This window comes from Vanessa atalanta, chromosome 29 (assembly GCF_905147765.1).
Source record: "Vanessa atalanta chromosome 29, ilVanAtal1.2, whole genome shotgun sequence".
Taxonomy (NCBI): domain Eukaryota; kingdom Metazoa; phylum Arthropoda; class Insecta; order Lepidoptera; family Nymphalidae; genus Vanessa; species Vanessa atalanta.
In genome coordinates this window covers 990652-1017417 of record NC_061899.1, presented here as the reverse complement: position 1 = coordinate 1017417, position 26766 = coordinate 990652, and the positions used below count along the sequence as shown (strand labels likewise).

The window sequence follows — 26766 nt, the reverse complement described above, 5'->3', positions numbered from 1 at the left end:
TTATAAATTTTTTGCTTGGCCTGAGATCTGAGGTCTGAGACAGTCTTGCCATGCACGTAACGACACTGCATTTGAACACTATTGTGAGATGTGAAGTAGATCCCACAGGTTGCCAATTTGGGAGCTTTGATTCCCTAATTTTTAAAAAAAAAAACTATGTAACGTAACGTGTTTTAAGAAAGAACCCTCCCCCCTGTAACGCATCGTAACGTTATACGAGATTCCCCCAAATTGCGTTACGTAATATTTGAACGCCCCCTTTGGTGATGTAAGGAATGGTTAATATTTCTTATAGCGCCATTGTCTATGGGCGGCGTGACCACTTACCATCAGGTGGCCCATTTGCTCGTCCGCCTACCGATATCATAAAAATAATAAAAATATTCAATTCCATTTTAATTCCATCTTCCGTTATATTTTAATAACCATTTTTTGCAAACTTACCTTTTAAAGCCTTTTGGTACTGAACTCCCCTGTGTTACCGACTAGATAATGTCGGTGTGATATGGGCTTAATTATAATTGTCCCATTTTTTAATATAGATAGTTGTTAAATATCACCTGATGGTAACTCCCATGTCCAGCAGCTCACTCACCATCCTCTCTTTAATCTCGTATCTTTAAGACCTTTGATAGCAATGTAATTACAGATCTAAAGTGTAATTTCGCCTGAAAATACAAAATGCCGGAACTCACCCAACCCGGTCATAAAGTTCCTTGATTATTTTCTTCTGTGACCGGTATAAAGTTCCTTGATTATTTTCTTCTGTGACCAAATAACCGGTAGACCAGCTTAGCAGCTGGATTATAGTAAGATTCTGCGTTAATATAGTTTAAGTCTTGGTTCATATTGTTTCCCGCCAAATATCTTCATAACCTAATCTAGAAAAATCTAGAACATCTCATTTGTTTTCATTAATTTTAAATTCCGAATCGTCGTATCATCTTTACATCCGTTTAGATATTGCATTATTTCCGCCATCTGTAATTTAAAAAAAAAAACGAAATCAATACAAATTTAACACAGTTACAAAAACCGTTACACCGGATGTTTTTTTTTTTTCTTTAAAACGGCGTGAACACCCTTATAAATGTCATTAAAAAACAGCTATCACATTTTTTTTTTAAATCGCAGTTTCTCAAAAGATCTGAAGCATTGTTAAAAATATCGTAACAATAGATTTTTTAAGGAGGGTTGCTAGCAAAAACAATAATTTTTTTTTCAATTCTTTGTTAAATATCAGTAGCGACTTTTTGTATTTTTTTTTTTTATTTTCGAATTGTCTACTTTGTTTAACGAACTTATTTTCACACACAAAAAAAGCTAAATAAAACGAAAGTACTATTTGGCCTACTAAGAACTTATGTCTATGCTTACATTGCATTTTTAACATTCGGCTTTTTTATAAATTTGGGATTTCACCTCGATATTCGAAAATCGAATGCTAATCAGATCTACGCTTTCAGGTCAATTACAGCTTCACGACTGTAGTCTCAAAACATTTAGATTTAATTGAATTTTTGAAATAGATTACTTTTTTAACATTAAAGTTGTATTGAAATCAAAATGACGGTTTGAAAGATTGAAATAAAACTTTTTTTTGTGTTTTTTCTCAAGTCACTGATGATAATTAATTAATGTATTTTATACACAGACAAATAATAATTCAATATATAAATATATAATAGAACAAATCACACTTTTACTGTAAAGATTTTTATTTTTATTCTTTTTTAATTTTGGACAAAATTTATTTTTTAATAGTGCTGCAATTGAGAAAACTCTTTTTAAACACAAGTCATAACAATAAGCTAGATTATCCATCGAAAAAAAAACCTGACAGTTTTAAAAATACAATAAAAAATATATATTACTTCGATACAACCGTTAAAAACACCACTTGGCGAATATAAGGTACGAAAAATAAGACTATCATAAGTTACCAATTTAGGCTGTAAACAGGTGTATCCCACGCGAAAAGTTGTTGCGTATAAAAAAAAAATACCGTGAGAGTTCGAACAGATGTCAGACGCATAATGGCGCGCTTTAAAATCAACCAAAATGTCGTTTTTTTTCGTCACAGATAATTTGTAGCGAAATTGATTTCGTTTTAACTGTACTTGAATTAATGGATAGTGATATATATATGTTAGTCCCGACTACGCTTAGACTAACAGCTAGTTTAATATAAAAGATACATGATTTTGCTTCTATTGGTCGAAGCGTGATAGCAAATTCCCCTTTTACACTGAAAGCATAATCAATTCCAGTAGTTTCTGAGAGCGTTCTACCAAACAAACAGACAAAGTCTTCAGCTTTTTAATATTAGTATAGATTAGTTCTTTGTATTAGGTATTTAACTGACTGCCCAGTGGTTAGAACGCGTGCATCTTAACCGATGATTTCGGGTTCAAACCCAGGCAGGCACCACTGAAATTTCATGTGCTTAATTTTTTTTTTTTACCTAATTAGCTATTTGCGATTCAACGGAGAAATGCTGCTTGCATCCTTGCCACCATTACACGCTGTCAGATATACAGTAACTATTTTTAATTCATATTTGTATATTGTTAAGTACTTAATGTTATCAATTCTTATGTTAATAAATATATATGTAAATTTGAATTCCACGTCTCAACCGTCATCGAACGCGCAGTGACACGACGAGTAAATTTTGTTAGCCACGAAAAAGATAATTAGAAGCATCTCTAGATTGTGAGAAATAAGTATCTTAATGGTGATTTAGGAACTGACATCCAGAGCGGTCTCAAGCTATGCTGGGGCCCTTGGGCACCCTTGAATTTGGGGGGGAATTTGCTTATTATTTACTATTGTGACAATATTCACTGGCCTTTTGATAAATATGTTAGTTATTTCATACAAATATGGCAATTTCGAAAATATACATAGCAGTCAACGTGAGCACAAACGTGTGAAAGAAATTGTTGGTTCTTCGGGGCCCTCACAGAATGGGGGCCGTGGGCACGTGCCCCGTGTGCCCTATGGTAAAGACGGTAATGCTGACATTGTTAATAATAACATTAAATGTCGTTTCTCTTACAGGTGTGTAATTATTATTATTGTAAAGCATAGTAAATACAAAGTTTTATTTCATATTTATTATTTTTATGTAAATTAACCAATAAATCTCTTCTTACAGAGAAACTCAATTGTGTTTGACTTACTGTGTCGTCCTAATCACAAAAATATCTTATATATATACATACATTACATCACATTAGCAGCCTGTAAATTTCCCACTGCTGGGCTAAGGCCTCCTCTCCCTTTGAGGAGAAGGTTTGGGGCATATTCCACTACGTTGCTCCAATGCGGGTTGGAATACACATGTGGCAGAATTTCGTTGAAATTAGACACATGCAGGTTCCCTCACGATGTTTTCCTTCACCGCCGAGCACGAGATGAATTATAAACACAAATTAAGCACATGAAAATTCAGTGATACCTGCCTGGGCTTGAACCCGAAATCATCGGTTAAGATGCACGAGTCCTAACCACTGGACCATCTCGGCTCTTATATATATACCATAACTTGTTAAAATGTTAAGTGGAATCATGTTGTATTATATATAAAGAAATATTTGTGGTGTACAATAGCTAAGCTGTTAGACAATTCCATGGAATACGTATATTAAGGTTTATTTATCTTGATTCCTTCTTCGATCGGAAAGCACCATAAACCTCAACATATAAAGCTATAAATGTAACTTTAATTACAAATATACAAATATATCCAAACAATTCAATCCTGTCTATTGACTTAGGTATAAAGTTTAAGCGCTAAAAATACCAGGTGGGGGTAGTCTGCCGGCTGTCTAGACGGACGGGTGGAGGTAATGTCTAGACGACTGATCGACTTAGCTGAATTTAAAATTGTCACTATATTTTGGGTCTTTGGAATTGACTATTTTTATTTAACATAGGTAAGTCGACTTGTCTGACTTGATGGTAAGTTAAACCAAATCAGAATATTATTTATTCAAGTAGACTCTTAAAGCAATTATGAATCGTCATGTAACCGGTTTGGAGAGTAGAATCTACCGAGCACCGGCAAAAAACTCAGTAGTTACTCATTTCACTACTACAATATTAAGCATTTCTTAGACCGTAAATGCACTGGAAACTATCAGAACTAAGATGTTACGTCCCTTGTTCCTTTTATACTGGCTAACTCACTCAATATTAAGGTAAATTAATAAATACTTTACATTGGAGTCATTATGACCCCAAAGAAAAAAAACCATTCGATAATTTAATAGTTTTAAAACGCAATTTGAAAGTATTTAATAAATAATTGAGTAAATTGTCGAAAGCTGTACCAAAAAGGACGTTGGTCATTAAAGGTCAATAAAAAAAAAATTACCATAAATTTCAGTATGCTTGTTTTCAAAACTCGATCAATCTCTATAGACGGAAGCTTCAGCAACGGAAGCATCGCTTCGGAACCTGGAAATAAGAAAAAAATAATATTTAAACGGTATATTTAAAAAAAAACTATAGCACACTTGGTGGTAAGGCTTTGTGCTATCTGCCTGGGTAGGTATCACACACTCATCACAAATTATACCTCCAAGTAGCAATACTTATTGTGTTCCACTTTGAAGGTTTAGTCAGAGTAACTAAAGGGATTAGTGGTGCATTGACAATAAAGGATGGTTAATATGGTGCCAATATCTATGGTGGCGTTTACCATTAGATGCCAACCATATGCCAATATTTAAATTAAAAAGACAAGTTAAAGAAAATCAACTATAAACAAGCGTTATTGTTAAGCAATCTCTTAAAGATTATTTTTAATTTGTAATTATAGTTAATAAAATATTGTCGTAGAAGGGTGGAAACGTATTATAAGCGTATCGTTACTAATGTAAAATGAGATTTAGAGTATAGATTTTAAAATTAATTTCCCAAAAGCACATTATGGCGCTTCCGCTCTTCTTCCTTACCAGTGACGATATGCGTAGTTCATATAATGGGTATCTATACGATAGTGTTAGACGACGAATGGAACGAGCTATAGATCCAGGAAACTATTTTTTAAATCTTAACTAGTGACCTGCCCCAGTTCCGTACGACTGTAATTAATTAATAAAGATACTGTTATGAAATAATCAAGTAAGTTGTACTTACTTGATTATTCACTGCACTTGGGAATAATGTCGCTTCCTACTAGTGTTAAATATCCGATAGCATCGACAGCTCCCCACGAACAATACTATCGATAGTATTGCAAAGACCATTACTTTTAACCTAAACTATCGATAGTCCAACTATCGATAGTTCTGCAAGGCTGCCTACCTGTGATTCTTTTGTGAATTGGATAATTAATTCCTCTCACGTAAACAAACAGATATGCTTAAAATCGACACCAACAATTTATACTACGCTAACTCGGAAGTGTGCGCACACTCCGCTAATAATTGTAAGCGTAATATTAAAATTTTTTTTAAAAAAAAGTGTCTTTAGTTAGCGTTGTATAAATTTGTAATTTCGTTAATTTTGTATATTTCTTCACGATTTTATTAATATACATAAAATAACATATTATATGCAACTTGGTACAAAAAGACGATTTTCACTAAAATTCGAGTTAGCGTAGTATAAATTGTAGGTGTCGAAATAATCACGTATAACAATTTTAGCGCGATTTAAAGTACTACTAACGCCATATATTGACAACAAAACAAACTGTTTCATTGAAATGAATCTGAACAGTTTGTGTTCGGCAGTGACGACGACGATTTGGAGCAGCGATAGGACGACGCAACCACTGGCTATGACAACCACCGGATATGACAACCAACTCAATTGAATAACCAAAAACAAAGACTGGACATACCACTGGGTCCATAGGACCCTGACCCACTGGGTCAGAACACAACGACGCGGTAGCTAAGGCTACCGGGGAGGAGCAGCCCGGGCAAGGAGGAATTCCTCGAGGCCCGTACCCAGTTCGGCCTTGGCAGAACAGTAAGACCATACTACTACTGAACAGTTTGTATGAAAAAAGTCTGAAACAGCCTATTGTATCACTACTGGGCTAAAAGCTAGTATCCTTGAAAGAAGGTTTTGAGCTTATTTCCTGCTGTTCCAATGGGGGTTTGACTGACTGTCATCGGTAGATACAGGTTACCTCACGATGTTACCCTTCGACGCGGAACATATATATATATTTTATTGAAGTAGGCTTTTAGAAATTTGAATCTTCATTTTACAAAACTATATCAAGTAAAGTTACCACCGGTTCGGTATGTAGATTCTACCGAGAAGAACCGGCAAGACACTCAGTGGTTACTCTTTTCTAACATATGAAATATAAAGGTATGTTAATTAAATACAATTATATATAGCTTATTCCAATGGAAGGAGGAAAAAAGATAAACAAACCTTAGATTTACGTATTTCATGAGATTTGCTAATAACTCAGCTATATTGTGCACTACTAAGAGTTCATGATTAATATATCTTTATTTATAATACAACACTATTACACTTAACTAGTTATGTCCACTTTAATTTTATTTCCAAAATTCCGATTATCGTTTCGTCGACGTTTAAAACGTCATTTTTTCGCAAATCCATAGTGAATATCACAGATTAATCAAGCTCTCGACCAATGATATCGCGTCAATTTGCTGTCAAATGTTGTTTATTTGGCTTTTCCCTGTTATGGTTGGAACAGAGTATATATTTGAGTAGCATTGAACATGGAACAATTACAATAAATTTTATAGATTACTCTTTATGAGCGAAGGCAGCGTATCATCGGGCCCATTTGAATACAACTCAACAAATCCTAATTAATGAATACACAAAAGGAGATGTCGTGTGTTTCTTTATATTATGTATTAAATAACAGACAATAAAGCAAGAAGATATATATGATAAGAAATAGAATTGCTATTAAAAAAATATGATAAAGACAGGGAGAGAACGAAAGGGAAGAGTTGCCTGTAAATTTCCCTCTACTGGGCTAAGGCCTCCTCTCCCTTTGAGGAGGTTTGGAGCATTTCACGACGCTTCTCAATACGGGTGGATACACATGTGGCGGATATCCGTAGAAATTAGACATATGCAAGTTTCCTCACGATATTTTCCTTCACCGCCGAGAATTCGAAGAAGATTCAGTGGTGCTTTCAACCCGCAATCATCGGTTAAGATGCACGCGTTCTGACCACTGGGCCACCTCGGTTCACAGATGAACACAAGCGGCTTCGTTTTTTAAATTTAATTTTAACAAAGAAAAATATATATGTTTATAAGACTAAGATAAATTTAATTTAATATAACTTTCTTTAGATATTTAAGAATTGTCGTCAGTGACTCGCATAACGATAAGTCTTTAGTAGTGTCTGTAGTACATCCTGTTAGGCCGCAGTCAGGTTCTGACATAAACGGCCGCATGTGTTAACGGCCTTAAGAAAAAAAGATAAGATGCACGAAAGAGACGACGATATCATTTCTTTCTTTCTACGTCTTCACACGTGCGATTGGAAGCTTAAACTAGTTTCTGTATGTGGTTTTCTCTTGTGTTTTTCGGGATAAATCTTATTGTGTTTGAAGTTAAATTCTCACCTTACGAACTATACTTAATTAATATTTAGCACAAACGTTAAAATCATTAATTTAATACATTATATGTAAAATATATGTTTTTTCCATCATATTATGTAATAGGTATATAAACTATTTCTAGACATATATACCAGATAACCCCATAATTATATAAATTTTCTTTATCAATATCCGTCAAGTCATTTAAAGAGTTACGAACAGACACCGGACTTTTGTATATAAAGATTGAATTATTTCCGGTCATTTCGGATTATAATTCGGAACAGAGAGTGGACTTGAGTATTGCATTTTAATCTATCGAACAAAGATTAATCTTCTGGGGAAATCGACTTCGAATATATGTTACTAGTGGTCGCCCACGGCTTCGGTCGTCAAGTATACCCATTAAAAAGCAGCTTATGTCCTTCTTCGTAGTACAAGTTTGCTTCATAACAAACTTCATTAAAATCGGTTCAGTCGTGGCTTTGATCGAGCAACATATAGAGTTACTTTCCCATTTATAATACTAGTATGGATATATTGTGTACATAGCAGTAAAGAGTTTATATGTAAGTTTAACTTTACTAATTAAAAAAAACGTTTTGCGTTAAATAATAGCAAATTTATTGATAATTATATACTATTTAGCCTCATTACATACATTTACATTAGCAGCCTGTAATTTTCCCATTGCTGGGCTAAGGCCTCCTCTCCCTTTGAGGAGAAGATTTGGAGCATATTCCACCACGCTGCTCCAATGCGGGTTGGTGGAAATTTAGCTTCACGAGATCCACTTAGATTGACGATCTCCGTGGTGTGTGTACACCGGTTTTCATGGATACGCTACTCTGAGGTCCCGGGTTCGATTCCTGGAGTCGATGTAGAAAAAGTTCATTAATTTTCTATGTTGTCTTGGGTCTGAGTGTTTATGGTACCGTCGTTACTTCTAATTTTCCATAGCACAAGTGCTTTAGCTACTTACATTAGGATCAGAGTAATGTATGTGATGTTGTATTTGTATAATGTAATGTTTGTAAATGTGTTACCAGATACTATTATTATTATACAGTATAGTTTGGCGGACGGTCAAATTGACCACCTGATGGTATGTGGTCACCGACACTCATAGAGATTAACTCAGTATGAAATATTAAACATACCACACATTGCAAGTGCACCAACCTTGAGAAGTAAGATATTATATGTTCCTTGTGCCTGCAATTACTGGCTTAGTCATCCTCCAAACCGGAATACAACAATACAAGTATTACTGTTTGACGGTAGTATCTAGTGGTACCTACCCAGACAAGCTTGTACGAAGCCCTACCACCGAGTAAACAGCACCTGACTGTATTAATATATTTTATTGAACTGTGTACACATGCTCGGAATTAAATCTACCTCGTAATTGTCAAAGTCCGTAATTTTAATGTACGTTCTTATTGTATTCTGTTTGCGTACCTTTGAATATATATCAGTATTGATAAGTTACTTAGAAATACATTAAAATGTTGCCTATTAGTTAAGGATGAATCAAAAGGGGGTGGTGGGGTAAGATAGCTAAAGTCGAACTTAGGTTACTTAGTGGAGGTGTTACAAGTCTGTTTAGATCATCACCTAATCTACTGCTAACCTAATTAGTAGTTCTGTTGCAGGTGGAAGGGTGAACCAGTGTAACTACAGGGACATAACTTCTATTTTTTTTAAGATTGTTGCCACATTAGCAAAGTTTTATTTATTTATTTGTAATATCTATTACAAATATATAAATAAAACATTAACAAAATCATTTCCCAAGCGTCTAACATTACGAAACAACTGGTTACTAGAACGAGTACAGCTATATTGACAACGCAAGTATTGCACACACAAAAAAAACTAGTGTCTGAGGTAGGGGGGGGGGGGGGGGAAAAAAAGGTACCCCATATCCCTTTGTGTAGTCTACACGTGTATGCAAAATCTCAAGCCGCGCGGAGCAGCTAGTAAAGTACTACTTGTATATACGACCTTTTACGCTAACAGTAGATGTATGACGTCATGACTAAAAAAAAATGATTTGGTTTGCTTAAATTATCTTAGATTCTACGGAATCGAAACCACTACCTTAAGTTAAATAAACTCTTAAGGAACGACCTTAAAAGCGTATAACTCTTGAAATCATGACGAAGCGAAGTCGAGTGTGGTTTAAATTAAAAGATGTCGGCGATTTACAAAAGATATATCGATATGATTATTGTAAATAGTAGTTACATCATACATTAGCAGCCTGTAAAGTTCCCAGTGCTGGGCTAAGGCCTCCTGTCCCTTTGAGGAGAAGGTTTGGAGCAGATTCCAGCACGCTGCTCCAATGCGGGTTGGTGGAATACAATTGTAAATAATAGTGTCATATATAAATGCACAGTCAGAGTAAGAAGACCTTCGTCAGTTTTCAAATTCCTTTATCAAATCGTAAACTCTTAGTACATTTTGAAACTAAAAAATTAAACAGAAGACTGCACATAAAATTAAACTAACACAGTATGATAACTAGGTTCAAAATAGAGTACAATGCGACGCAATATGTCAAACTCAATAGGTAAAGCAGGTTATCGCGTATACTGAGCACATGAAAATAGACCTTAAGGTGACGAATCTTTTCTTACCCGTACAAAGGCGAAACTGTTCGGTACCTTTTACTCCTCGAAGAAATCGAAAATCGTTTGACAATCAGAGGAGAAATATACCGTGTCCGAGTTTTTTTTACTTCTTGTATGAAAACAAAACAGCGCCATCTAGTGATAGGAATCAATTGATTATAACATTTTTACATCGCCGTTAAAGAACGTCGAACATCGACTAGTACTCCAAAGTTACTTAACACTCGTGATTGGTTGTTTCGAGTATAACGCGCGTGCGAGCGGGAATCTGGGCGATTTAAAAAGTAAAATTTACATTAACGCGCTGGTGAAATTATACGAGTCACTTTGTAAATCACGCCCAAGATAAACTGTTTTGTTAACTTTGCCGTTTCATAGATTCAAGTCAATTTGAAAAAATACATTGGTAAAGAAGGCATATTATTCGATACAAGATTATACTGATGATAAAAAAGCGTCGAGTTAATGCTTGTGGACTTCCAGGCAGGAGACATGAGATACATAATATATAACTGTATTTAACTAACATGACTGTATTTTTATATGTGGAAAAAGAGCAACTACTGAGCGTCTTGCCAGTAGAATCTACATTCCGAACCGGTGGTAGATTTATTTTAAATAGTTTGTTAAATGACGATTCAAAAGTGCTTGTAAAAGCCTACTTGAATGAAGTTTATTTTGATTTGATTTCATTATTATTATTATATAAATAGTTGTGTTATTCTATAAATATAAATTTAATTGTACTGTACTGACAAACACTGTATTTAAAGGGTAGTAAAGAGTAACTGAGTTTCTTGTCGGCTCTCGGTAAAATATACTCGCCGAACTGGTGGTAGCTTAACATGAATTCAACACTGTTAAATGAAGATGTAAAGGTGCTTTTATGAGCCTCCTTGAACAAAGCAGATTTTGATATTAAAACATTCTGGAATGCACTGCATCTCCTGATTTAAGTTTTTTTTTTTTTTAAGTTAGGCATTGCATTACAAAAATATATATTATTAAAGAGACTTATTAAACGCTATATCGTATGCCTTGTGACAAATTAGTGAACCGGTTTGACGCAACTCAAAAAATGTCTACTGGCGGTCTACCGGCCACCAGCTAAGGACTGATACACACTGTAGACGGATGTTTTAACCGACTTAATATTAAAAATTGGAAGTATTGTGTTATTTTTTAAATAAATTTTACTAGTATTAAATATTGTTGTAATTAACGAGTACTGTGAGTATTTTTATTTAATTCGTATACTTGCTGAGTTCGTCTTTAACTGTGATGTTTTAAAGTTGTATGGATGCGACTATCAACATTTTTAGTATTAATAAATTTTCTATATATATAAAAGCGAAATACTACTCACTGATTAATCGATAAATCTCAGAAACTATAATACCTACAAACTTGAAATATCGCTGGTAGGTTCCTTATATGGTGTAGACATCCGCTAAGAACGGATTTTACGTAACGAAACCCCTAAGGGAGTCAAAGGGGGATTGGCATTTTGTGTTTTACAAATTTCACGCGAGTAAAGCCGCACGATCAGTTAGTTTTGTATATTAATATTTTTTAAGAAGAATAATTGTATTGTTTGCGTATCCCACTGCTGGACAATATACGTCCCACGTGTGATATTACTTTGCATAAGTATCTTGTCTATTAACTTTATAGCTTATGTTAGTTGTTGACCGCGTCTTCGCTCGCGTTTTAGCGATCAGCCGTCTGGTGTTAAGTATAAAAATTGTCGACTTCAAGCCAAATTTGGTTTATACCACATTTAAACAAATTCGGTTTTAATTTTTGACGTGAAATAGCAACCGACAGACATAGTTAATTTTGCGTTTATAATATTTATATATATTTTTTTAAGAGAGAGATATAATAGTCACATAGGCTTCTAAGCCTTTATGAATTGTTATTTTAAAAGATATATTCTTAAGTATCCATGTTTTCATTTTGGTTTTGCTTCAAGTACTAGTTTCACATCAAAATGATTTCCCAAATAATTTAAGTATTCATACTAATATAACGTTATATATTCTTTTGGTTATAACAGTGACAAGATTATATCGCTATCTTTATATATTATACTCATTAGAAAGAGACAGATACATAGATGTCATAGTATTTTATAATACAATATAAATATAATAAGAAATTCCTTCCCCCTATAAGTGCTCAATGTTTGTTGACGTTTGTGTTTAGTCCATTTTGTTCTTTTTTATATAAATAATATTAAGTTACGAAAAGACCAATTGTGTATCATTTTTTATTGTATTGATAAGAATTCTAACAATTATTTATAATTTTCCTCATAATTAACTCTTAATGTTTGTGTTGTTCTAGGTTAAGGATTAACAAGGAACTTTCTACTACTATACTTGTCTTCAAAATTTAATTGTGTAGCCTACATAGGAAGGGACTGAATGACATCTGCCAAAAATAGAAATAAATGGAATTTTTTGGAGGAGGTGTTTACCCTGAGGGGGTAACAAATCAAACTGTTACAATTTACTAAATTTGTTGTTTACAATTTGTTTGAAAGCTATTTATTATTATTATTATTATTTACTTGTCTTCAAAATTTAATTAAGTTTGTTATCTCAACCGTACCGATCAATCTCTTTCGTGTGTTCTCCATCCTACGTGACATTGGCGAAATAATATGTGCGCTGCTTGTCTAAGAATTGAATTGAATAATAAGAAATATATAATATTAGCTGAATATTTCCTATAGCACACAAGCCGTCACCCCCACTTTACTCCCTCAGGGGGAGAATTGAAAAAATTGCCTAAAACCTTCTCCGGGAATCAAACTATTTACCAAAATGTCATCTAAATCGGTTCAGCGGTTTAAGTGTGAAGAGACAGACAGAGATTTTTTCCCATTAATAATATTAGATATTACAAATTATGTATAAATACATCTATAGTTGATTGTTCCGTGAGAAATTCTAGTTTTTCCGTGAGTTCCTTGTATTCAAATAACGATCGTGGCGTTATTTATCCATAAATACTGAAACGGTATTCGTTATATTTGATCTCATAGTAATAAATAAATCACGCTGATTGGTTGATAATAATTCGCAATGCAATATCATTGGTGTTTGACCAATTGAAGCGGAACTATTATTTAAGAACAAACGTCTCACTCGTGTAATATTGAAAACTTACGGAGATTTTAATGTGAAGCCTTAAAATTATAATTAGGAACGACCCCTATCAAATTTTCTACAGATCATTTTAAGTTAGCCCTTAGCGTTAGGTACTGACTTAATACGAGCACTGGTTCGTAATAAACGCATTCTATTTAGGTACTAGAAGATGATGTCAGCCGAGATGGCCCAGTGGTTAGAACGCGTGCATCTTAACCGATGATTTCGGGTTCAAGCCCAGGCTTATCATGTGCTTAATTTGTGTTTATAATTCATCTCGTGCTCGGCGGTGAAGATGACGTGAGGAAATGTGCATGTGTCTAATTTGAGACCTTAGTCCAGCAGTGGGAAATTTACAGGCTGCTAATGTAATGTAACTAGAAAATAATCAATGCTATATGCTTTCTCTTGGACAATTATATACAGTTTAGATATAAACGGTACATAAATAATTTCATTCATTTATTTTAAACCTTCGACGCACTCGACCCCCCCCCCCCCCCCCTTCTTAACATTAAATATATCAATAACAATAATAACATAAATTTTAAAAATAGAACAACTTTTTTATGTCTTTCATTCACGCAATATCCGTCGGACCGGTGCTAGTTTTTGTTGAGATTTCTACTTCCGGTTGCCGAGATCGCGGAGCCCGCTTACTTCCTTCGTAACTGAGGAAGTTTGTAATCTTGGTGCTAAATTAAATATTGGCATAACAGTGATTAATGTGGTTCGCTCGGCATTTGAAACTCTTGTAGATATAGGAAACTATTTACTTGGTGGTAGGGTTATATGCACGCGTCTGGGTAGGTTCCACCCACTCATCAGCTATCTACCGTCAAACAGCAATAGTTAGTATTGTTGTGTTCCGGCTGAGTGAGCCAGTGTAAATACAGTCACAGGGGATATAACATCTTAATTCACAAGATTGGCGGAACATTGGCAATGTAAGGAATAGTTAACGTTAATATTTCATTTAAATGTCGAAAAAGAGTAACTACTGTGTTTCTTGCCGATTCTTCTCGGTAGAAATTTACATTCCGAACCGGTGGTAGCTTCACTTAATATAGTTTGTTAAATGACGACTCAAACTTGTAAAAGCCTACTTGGATAAAGTATATTTTGATTCTTACAGCGCCAGTGTCTATGACGTCATGACCACTTACCGTCATATGGCCTATTTGTCCGCACAAGGTAAAAAAAAACATTTAAGTGTAGTGGCACGATAACTAAAGATAAACAAACCAATTCCAAATGACCACCCCCCGTGGTCGAATAGTGTGTACACCGGTTTTCATGGGTACGTCACTCCGAGGTCCCGGGTCCGATTCCCAGCCGAGTCGACGTAGAAAAAGTTCATTAGTTTTCTATGTTGTCTCGGGTCTGGGTGTTTGTGGTACCGTCGTTACTTCTGATTTTCCATAACACAAGTGCTTTAGCTACTTACATTGGGATCAGAGTAATGTATGTGATGTTGTCCAATAATTATTGTGATTTGCTAACTGCTCTACTATATTGTACACTACAAACAGTTCTTCATTAATATATCTTTATTTATAATACAACACTTAACTACTCATCTCCACTTTAATTATACTTCCAAATTCCCGATATCGACTTCTAAAATACCACATATCATCCTCATCATTATTATCATTTCATCATCTCAAATCAAGGTCAATTCTATCATTGGTTTTAACTATACGGAGGATGATTAACACTCTTCGGATCTTTAGGAGTTTAGTTTCATATCAACAACAAGTTTTTTCGTTTAATATATCTGTAAAGCACAAATGTGGAGGGATAAGGCCACCCCCCCCCTGCTTCGATACGAGTTGATATTAGACATAGGCGTTCAACACGTTTTCCCTCACTTGAGGCATATTACTAAACTCTATTCTCTGACTGAAATTTTATCACTATTCTTATTAAAACATACATCATTCAATATCTTTTGAATGGTAACTGTACAAAATTAAATTTAAATAATCCTGGTGGGGAACTCGGTTGTGTGGAATTCTAGATCATAACTTAAATACTGGCCCAAGTATTGCTCAAGGTAGTGAAAATTAAAACGTCTTCATACCTCATAGGACAAGACCTTATTAGTCCAGTTTCGACTTTACATCCTAGGTTTTTCTTAGTAACTAGCCTTGGGGAGCGTATTAAACCTAATGTTTTAAACACATAACCTTCTTCTACAAAGTTTGTTAGAATGACATCTGTACAGTTAAAAAAAAGCTTAAATAATATCAACGCGAAACGAACTAAATTTATCGCATCGATCGATATTATTAGATCTTTTTTAACTATTGATTTTTCAACCCCATTGTTCGATTTAGGGTTGCGGAAGGGGTGCCTTTATAAAAGGGGCTAATTTTGGGGACAAAAAGGTTGTTTTTTTTTTTCTCTGACAATTTATAAAAAAGTGCATCTGTCGTTCGGTAAGTATTTTTATTTCGCGAACTGCGGAATTTCAATTACGTATACGAATTGTAATTGTTAGTATTTCGGTCTACAACGCGGTCTGGCTTTTCATTACAAGCTTTCTTTTTAATAATACCGAGATGGCACAGTGGTTAGAACACTTGAAGCCTAATCGATTACGGGTTCCAGCCCAGCATCAGAGAATTTTCTGATCCTTAATTTGTGTTTATAATAAATCTCCGATCTACGTGGATTAGCTACTTATGCTCTTTTTAAATACTGTGAGGATGCTGTTTATAATAATTTTAATTTAATTATATATCATCTAAATACGCATATCAAATGGGCATAGGTTTCCATTCCGTTTGAAGAAATGGTTTGGGGCGTATCCCACTACGTTTTCTAATATGGGCTTTTGATTCTAATAAGATATTTCAATTAGCCGAGATATAGAGCCGAGATGGAACAGTGGTTACAACGCCATTATGATTGCGTGTTCAAACCCAGAGAAGCACCACCGATTTTACACCATCTCGTGCTCGATGAAGGAAACATCGTGAGTGCATGTGTCTAATTTCAACGAAATTCTGCCACATGTGAATCCACAAACACGCATTGGAGCAGCTTGGTGGAATGTGTTCTAAACCTCCTCAAAGGGAGATGAGGCCTTAGCCCTGCAGTGGGAAATTGACTGTTACTATTATTCCAATTAGCTACCCGGCTGCACACGTATAATAAGGGCGCACAAACAACTTTTCGATTGAAAAACAACAATAAAAAAATTAGTTTTTATCCGGCGAGGAAAGTTAAAATTCTCGCCTTTTCTCTACTATAATCTGCGTGTAAAAAAACCTCTCTCTTAAATTAGTCTGTTTATTGATGAAAAACGCATTAAAACCCGTTCCAACGAAGATTCGAAAGAAAGAGACAGCGGATGGCAACTTTGTGTTATACTATGTAGGGATTATACTAAAATATGTTTTTTTTTTTCTACGTAAAAATCAAAGGAACTGAATCAACCTACTTCTATAATTAAAAAAGCAATTCTGTAATAACACATTTGGTACACAATTCCGTCGTCACAATATACGTGATACAAATACGAACAGACAGTCATTATTTCACCAATTATGACTATGTTGTAGCCACTACGAATTTGTAGGACATTTCTCAAAACGTCTGATCACCTTTATTATTTATATCTGTAGCCTATTGCAAATCGAACGTATTTCATGAGATTTGCTAATAACTCACTTATATTGTGCACTACTATGATAACTACTACTACTATATATATATATATATATTTATTTATTTATTTATTTATTTATTTATTTATTTATTTATTTATTTATTTATATTAACTACTTATTTCGACTTTAATTTTACTCCCAAAACTCCGCTAACAGATTCGTCGACGTTCAAAACGTAATTCGCAAATCATAGTGAATATCATAGATTAATCAAGCTTTCGACCAATGATATCGCGTCAATTCGCTGTCAGATGTTGTTTATTTGTTTTTTCTCCTCTTATGGTTGGAATAGAGTGTCAGTTACACTGGCTCACTCACTAGAAAACCAAGCCCTAACCAAGTTAAATAATTTTGATAAATTATTTAAGCAATATCACGTGATTGTTAATTTTCTTGTCAAAAATTAAATGGTGATTATTGCAAGTTTGTTAGGGAAAAAAAACGCTAGGAACCTAGTTAGTAGTTACTAGCTAGTTTTACGCCAATCAAAATTAATTTATGAAGTACCGACAATTAACTCTGCTATGACTTTCATATAGCGCTGTATATTTCTTCGGGTTCCATGCCTTAAGGGCACGGGCTGAGGGCTAATCTTATTAATACGCCTACACCGGCTCCGTCTATCTATCACTGAGTCTCTTTAGAACATTTTATTTGTCTAGACGATTTTATACACAAAATATATGAAACATCAAAAAAATTACTTTATTCAACTCAACTCATCGTATGAATTGAAATCAATTTAAAAATATAAAAAGGTCCTAACACACACAGAACGTACACGCAAATCTCGCTTTTTAAAAACAAAAACTGTTATACAACTGTTCAAAATAGAACTTTAATCCATTAAAGCAAACCTACACGAGTGGAGGGGAGCATTTACACACTGTTAGTACTTTAGTTACTTAAGTAGCACGATATGAGATTTTCGTAGGAAATTAAGAAGTACTTTGAGTAAGGACTCAATGTCCAGTGTATAAAAGTAAATATTATACATATATATATATATTAAGTGGGATTCATAGGGGGATTTTTGCTTCTTGGTTTTACTTCTTTGCTTAAATTGATGAGATAATTTAAGTAATACTAGTCACTTATGCCATTAAAGGTAAATCTATTCTGAAATCATAATATTCCTTATTCAAGTAGACTCATAAGAGCACTTTTGAATCTTCATGTTAGAGTGTTGAATTATATGTACAGCTACCACCACCATTTCGGAAAGTAGATTCTACCGAGAAGATTGTTTATTTATTTACTTTAGATAATCTTTTCCATGCTCTTAAATATAAAATATTACTTATAAAGGCGAAAGTTTGTTTGTTTGGATGTTTGTTACTCACGCAAAAACTATTAAATGGATTTCAATGAAACAATACAATAATATAAGCATCAGAATAACACGTAGACTATAAATTTCAAAGATATTGCGTGAATAACACCTGACAACCAAAATCTAAAACGCGACCGACGCCGCGTTAAATAACTAGTTACAATATGTCAACAAGTCGTGTTAAATACCCGTACTATTAAATTAACTAACAATATGACAGACAACTTACAATACTATATAACGTTACATTATAATTAACTGGAAGTTTATCTAATTGGACAATATTCCAACTTTACCTGCAACACGTATTGTCCGAGGTCGAGAGGTCGTTGGGGGTCAAAGCTTGTGGGTCACGAACCTAGCAATAGATATTATTTGGTCTGCCTTTGGTTTGCAACAAAACCATTCAGTATGTTTTTCTCCTGTTTATAGAGCGATTTTCTTTTTTTGGATCGAAGTTCTTTAAAGAAGCAAAGCGTCACCCCCCACTAGACGACCTCTCCCTCTTTTCTCTTTTAATTATAAACGGTTTAATATAACATTATTTAAACTTAGTTTTTGTTACTGTTTTACTTGGTGGTAGGGCTTTGTGCAAGCCCGTCTGGGTAGGTACCACACAATCATCAGATATTCTACCGCTAAACAACAGTACTCAGTATTGTTGTGTTCCTGTTTCAAGAGTGAGCCAATGTAACTACAGGCACAAGAGACATAACATCATAGTTTCCAAGGTGGGTGGCGCAATGGCGATGTAAGGAATGGTTCATATCTCTTACAACGTCATTGTCTATGGGCGGTGACGACCACTTACCATTAGGTGGCTCATATGCTCGCCCGCCAATCTATGCCATAAAAAAAAAAGGTTTGTAATAACATGTCATTGATATATACTCAAACGTTAAACTACTAAATTGTGTCTGTTTAATATATGTATAGCATAGTACGTTGTGTTTGTTCTGTTGGACAAATGTACCTGGTAAGTGGTCATCACCGTAAACATTGGCGCCGTGAGATTAAACTGTTTCAATTGGCACCGCCAACATTGGTAATGTTACGTCCCTTGTGCCTGTAGTTACACTGACTCACCCTAAAAACATAAACACAACGATACTAAGCAATGTTGTTTACCGGTAGAATATCATGTATAAAGCCTTCAAGACCTTACTTAACTCCTAATCTACAAAGTAGGAAACAAAACATTGTCTATGTCCATCCTCGAGTTCAAGCGTGCATCGTAAACTTCATCAAATTCGGTTCAGTGGTATAGCTGTGAAAGACCAACAGAGAGATTTATTTTCGCATTTATAATATTAGTATAGATTCCAATCGCAAGTGGTTAAAAACCAACTGACATCGAACTGACGCGTCATTGGTCGAGAGCTTGAATATACTCTATGATATTCACTGTGGATTTATGAAACTCTTATCGAAACTTTGGGAGACAAATTTAAGTGGATATAAGTAGGTTAGTATTGTATTATAAAGATATTTTAATCAAGAATCGTTTGTTGTGTACAATAACAGAACTATTAGCGAATCGCATGGAATACTTAATAGATTTAATAAGTTTATTTATCTTTATTATTTCTACGATTGTCTTGATAGACTGTCAAAGCTGAGAACGCGTCGAAACAAATACTGGCCCATACTTGGTTAATAAGTTCACGCACACTAGTAAATAAGTGACGTTTGGCGAGTCTCCAGCGTAACTAACGCACACCACAATAATAAAGTTGGCTCGTTTCTTTTAGTTATTTCGTAGTACGACACTCACTCTAGATATATTAATATAATCTAAGGGCAGGTTGTTATATTACAGGCAAGTGCTCTCGGTGACGGAGCCGAGATGGCCCAGTGGTTAGAACGCGTGCATCTCAACCGATGATTTCCGGTTCAAGCCCAGGCAGGCACCACTGAATTTTCATGTGCTTAATTTGTGTTTATAATTCATCTCGTGCTCGCCGAAGAAGGAAAACATCGTGAGGAAATCTTCATGTGTCTAATTTCAACGAAATTGGAGCAGCGTGGTGGAATATGGTTCAAGCCTTCCCCTCAAAGGGAGAGGAGGCCTTAGCCCATCAGTGGAAAATTTACAGGCTGGTAATGTATGTAATGTAATGCTCCCGGTGAGGGACTGTTATAAAGCTACATAACCGGGGCCGGACCGTAAGTTAGGGGGCCCTGGGCTGACACTACTTAGGAGCCCACCTAAGACATATCTGAACGTAGACTTGAATTAAGTTAATTGAATGGGTTTAATTAATTGTAGGACTCGTAGGGCTGCAAACCATACGATCTGTTTAATTTAACAAAGTTATGGATTCTTTTGCATTATCGTCTAAATTTGACTTTGACTTGACTTAGCTGGGGCCCCCTTGAATCCACGGGGCCCTGGGCTGAGGCCCAAAAAGCCATATATATAGATCCGGCCCTGTACATAACATGGTATACTTATATATATCTTATTTACATTGTATGTGTCTTTGTTTATTTTACCTTATCTACCAAATATTTTAAGATTTTTAGCGTGTCATGAAAAATGATGAGTGTTCAAATGACGCGTGCGCACCGATTGACATACACTTTGATGAAGTTGCTCGCTAAACCCCCAATTAAATGTCAAATCTCTCGAAATAGACAACTTCACACCTTATTTTTTTTTACAATGCTTATTTTATTAAACATTGAAATTGTGAATATTTAACTTTGTGAGTGAGTTTTTTTTTATACTTTATTATTAATAAGATTATTTGTATTATCCTATTTGTATGAAAAACATAACTATTTTCAATAACGCCGAAGAGTTAGATCTTCTCGCGCGCATACATAAGTAGATACACGAGCGTTTTTAATTAATCTCTATTTTGTTTTTCTAAAAAAATACACATGGTCTGGTCCCTATGTTTTGTTACACAAAAAAAAAATTTAAAGCTCATGTCAAATTACATACTCTGTAATTTAAATAATGGAAAAGAGTAACTATTTATATTTTATCTGTAGAATATTTTCCGGTCTTTAACCGGTGGTAGCTTTATCTTTAATTCAGTGCTTTTATGAGCCAAATCGATTAAAGAATATTATGATTTGACTGACTATCTTTGACTGCTACTTCTAAACGGCTGAACCGATTCCGATGTAATTTTTTACATTTCATTGAGTGCGTTTAGATTGAAAGTTAGGTGGCGCTGTTAAGTAAATAAAATTATTATTATACTCGAGCGAAGTCGGAACGTGCAATTAGTTAAATAATATTTTATTACGTAATCAAACTACGCTTCGTAGACAATTATAAAACGAATAATTTCTTATATTAACAGGCGATTAATCAACAAGTAACCAGACGTTAGAATATATATAAATATACTATATGTATATTCTTTGTATTGTCGAAATCTATATGTTTTTAGCAGACAGTACGTGGGTGCGTCTTTGTGTCTCAGTCGATAAAGCGTTTAGGTCACGGGTTCGTGACTCTGTGTAGGCAATGCTAAAAATAAATTTCAAATCAATACACAGTTTTATAAAAAAAAAAAACGATGTCTGTCTTTTTGAGATTAATTGAACACTATTTGTTATCAAGACTTGGTGTATACGTGTTTAATGGAGACTCTAGATATATTTTTATGGTTTCCATTTCGTTGTAGCTCGCCACTAGATGGCGCAGCAAATCAACCATAAAATGATAAAACCTAGGACATATATACTAATATTATAAATAGGAAAGTTACTCTGTCTGTCTGTTGATCGTTCACAGCGAACCACTGAACCGATTTTCATTACATTTGGTATGAAGCAAACTTGAACTCCAAGGAGGAACATAAGCTTTTTATGCCTAACGCCTAAAGATCAAGCCGAGCGAAGTTGCGAGCGACAACTAGTTCAATATAAATATTTACATTACACAACTTACATTACATACTATATATAAACAGTCTCTAATGCTCCAAGACCTTCTCAGAAGGAGAGGAGGCCTTAGCCCAGCAATGGGAAATTTATTTCAATTATTCAGACTGTTAATGCAATGTAAAATGTGAAGAACTGTTAAATATTCCATTGAACCGTATGACACACTATTCAATTGGTCGTTGAATTCAATGTATCTTATTTAATTCAACAGAAACTGTAGGGCATAATAATGTTTAATAATTATCTTCGTATCCCACTCGTGATATATTGACAACCCACTTACAGTGATACGCCATTTTGTAAATTTTCGGTGTATCCTGTAAATTTTATTATTATTAAGGTCAATGTCGTATATTAATTCTAAATTTACGCTCGTGTTCTGCTTAAATATCTCTACTTTTTTATTAAATCAGTATTTAGAAAATAATTACAAAAATGTTTATTTGTTTTTCAACGAATAAAGTTATGTCATAATGGAATAAAACATAATTGTAATGAAAAATGTTATTATTTATATGGTTTAATTTTAATTAGGAACGAAGCTGACAGACCTATGTCTGTCTCTGTCTGTCTGTTACGAGCACTTCCGAATAAAATTCATTTAAATCGACCTCCGGTTCGAAATGTAGATTCTATCTATAAAAATATTTTCCTACACTTGAATTACTATAATTAAATAACGTTGAATTATTTTTCAAATACACTAGAATTAAGGAATGATAACACCACGCTTTTTTATCATCTTCAATCGACAGAACGTCTTATTAACCAAAGATTTTTTTATGGGATTGAAATGTATTAATTGGCAAAGGAAAAATATTTGAGGAATTTTATTTTAAAATCGAACACCATGCTTAGGGAATGAAAAATTGATAATTCCGGAGATTATCTTATGTTACGTTTTTTTCTTTACGTATTTATTGTATAAATACTATTATTGTTTTTGAACGTTTCTATCAATATTATTAATATCGATAAACATTAAATTAGTGTAATTATACTCTCACGCCAACAAAAGTAACTAACTTTATTAAAAAAATATTCCAAAAATATTCTCGAACTCCGATTGTAATTAATTAATTGTAAATCTATTAATAATCTCAGATGTATATCATGATTATTTTTTTAAATTTAGAATAAAATCGAAATTAAAAACAAATATTTTAAAAAACATTTGTTCCCATATAATTTAAATTAGGAACAATTTTCTCCTTGACATTAAAAAAATTGTATATTCGAACATATTAATTTAAAAAAAAAACTACTTACACCAAATAAAACTTACTTAAACCACTTTTAGCACAATATTACACAAATTATCATAATCACTGTTTAGACTAGAAATTTAATGAAATAAACTGACTAGCTCTTTCCAAATAACATTTAATTTTAACACTTTATAAATAAACTGAAAACAACATTGTATATCGTAAATAAACACGATATGTTGTTAACACTGCACCATACATTCTCCCCTCACGAGAGCTCGCGGCTAACTGACGAAGTACAAAACGAATTTACTTTCTTTGCAATCCTACCAACCTTAAGGATGTAACTTTTGCTATTGTAATTTGCAACTCTATTTTCATATAATTAAGATATATTTTTTATTGTAATCAATTGTTGCTATAACGTGTTTATGTACATTTTTATTTTGAAAACGAGTCAAGGTCAATTCTAAAAATGTTGACAAAAGATAGTTTTTTTTTTACAATAATTAAATCGAAGCTTAATATTTTTAGCACAGTTACGTCGAAGTAATTTTTGAATAACTTTTTTAAATTTATTTTTGAAATTTGAAAAAGGAATATCGGCTAATTTAAAAAATTAAGTATAATGTTTTATTATAGAACTTTAAATACATTGATAGTGATATATGTTACAGTAACGTTGCTTGGCTTCACGGTGCAACTGATGCAGCGGTCATCGACCTTAGAAAGTACAGTTTGCAAAAAAAATATTTTTGGTGAAGTGTGTTTGTTTATTTGATTCCATCTCATGACTGAATAAATATGATAAATATTATTGTATTTTCGAACACTAAAAAGGTAAGTATAATTTTTATTTTATTTTTCTATGTAATTAGTGGACGGACAGGTAAATGGGCTATCTGATGGTAAGTGGTCATTATGTACATCATCAGTGGTCATCATTAAATTTTACATATAGGTACGATGTTAGGGGTACCGATAACGACCTAAACTACATAACAACCTTCGTTTTCTTTGTTAAACAGGACAAAGATCTGTATGTCTAATACATTTGCGTCATCATCTTAAAAAAAATATATATAAACTCCATATTTAAATTGAATAGAACAGATTATTGATGATATTATATATATGTAGTAGGTATTTATCTATTAATTATTTAGTATAATATATAAGATATTTCTTTAACTGCCTCTGAAATTGACTTGGGTGTTTCCAAGAGGTCCTTACAGGAGCACCAGCACGACCACAAACTGTTCCACGCGTGAAACTAGAGTAAACTAGTATGGCATGGGTAAATACCACGGGTAGCTTAAGATACCTGCTATTACTGAGCTTAATATATCTTTAAGCCCTATATAGATCATTTCGAACCTGTAAACATTGGGTTACCACGAGTTTAAATTGTGTTTATAATTAAAAAGGAAAGGTAACCTGCACATATCAAATAAAAGTTTGATGTATTTTTACATATATAGCCTATTCCAATGGAAGTAGGAAAAAAGATAAACAAATCTTAGATTTACGTATTTTACGCGTTTTGCTAAGAACTCGGCTATATTGTTAACTACTAAGCGTTTTCAATACAACACTATTACGCTTAACTGCTTATTTCGACTTGAATTTTACTTCCAAAATTCCGATAACAGGTTCGTCGACATTCAAAACGCAATTTTTTCGCAAATCCATAGTGAATATCACAGATTAATCAAGCTCTCGACCAATGATATCGCGTCATTTTTCTGTCAAATGTTGTTTATTTGGCTTTTCTTCTGTTATGGATGGAATGACTCTGCTTCAAGGTGTACACAACACATTGAAGCAGAGTCATTGTATATAAGCTGTATATTGATATACTTTATTGTAGAGAATTCTTAGAATTTGATTTGCTGTACAGTGGACGGACATACGGCTAATTTCCTAATAAGTCATCTCTTCCAGACAACCCAAAGTTCCAAGCCTTCTACCAAAAGGATCTGTTCTTTTTTTATTTAGCGAGTTTTTCACGATCTTTTCTTTCGCCTTTCGAGACATTATGTTCATAGATGTATACATATATTTTTTTTTAATTTGTCCGTCTATCACGTGAAATCTTTTGAACTTTGGTATCATTAAATTTAATTTAACACTGTGACTGACGATTCAAAAGTTCTTTCATGAGCCTACTCGAATAAAGAATATAATTATTTTGATTTTTGATTTTAAACGTATCGTGAGACTACGACCAATTGACGCGGAATCTTTCGTAGATGGTTATCGACTATTATTTTGAATTCCGTTAACCTTTCGCCTTTTTTATTGAATACCAAGCAGGCGTTAAGTAATTGAGCTAATACAGAAGACCTTTTAATCAATCAAAATACTATATACTTTATTAAAGTAGGCTCTTGCGACATTTTACATGATTAAATGAAACTGAAATATGCCACTGGCTCGGAATATAGATCCTGCCGAGAAGAACCAACAAGAAAGACAGCAGTTAGCAGTAAGTTAGTAAATACATTTTGTCGAATTAACCTTAGATTAAAAATGTGTTAAAAATTAATTAATGTGTCGAAGAGAGCATTGAATCGTCGTTAACACTTGTTTTAATTAATGGCGTCATCATCCTCATACCCTTAGCCCAATTTTTACTTGGGTTCAGCGCAGCATTCTTCCATACTTCTCTGTCAGACGTCATCTCACAAGTAACATTCTTCCTAACCATATCGTCTTTCACACAATCCATCCATCGTTTCTTAGGCTGTCCCCTACCTGTATATCCATCCACATCCATGCTCAAGACCTTCCATGGCGTTTTATATCAAAATTTATAATTCAAGTAAGCTTTTACTATAACGAAAATGTGTAAAGTTACCACCGGTTCGAATGTAGATTCTACCGAGAACCGGAAATAAATACAATTAAAATGAAATGAATACGATTTAATTTATGAATTTTGAAAGGAATTAGTTATATATAGCATAAATTCATATATATTATATAAATATAAATTCAACACATACAAACTCACACTTACACTTTTCATGTGTATATAAATAATTTAATAACAATTAAATATATTCCATTAGTATTTTACTACAGATACTCTAATACATAAAGTAATAACAAATACATAAGTAATAACAAATGATTTGTAGAAAACGTATATAAAAAATAAATCTCAACTATAAGAATGTTGACGCTACTCACCCAGACTCATCCCCCGTCTGGGCATCGAACTCGCGACCCTCCAGACTGCAAATTGCAGGCGAGACAGCTCCGGCTTCG

General features: G+C 33.8%; 1 long non-coding RNA gene across 1 annotated transcript; it reads right to left on the bottom strand.

Annotated features, from left to right (window-relative positions):
• Positions 1-400: 400 nt before the first annotated feature.
• On the bottom strand, positions 401-26766 carry LOC125075023. The gene is made up of 3 exons (XR_007120177.1): positions 26689-26766; positions 4382-4464; positions 401-981 (listed from the first exon to the last, which is right to left on the bottom strand). It is a non-coding gene; the product is annotated as an uncharacterized LOC125075023 (long non-coding RNA).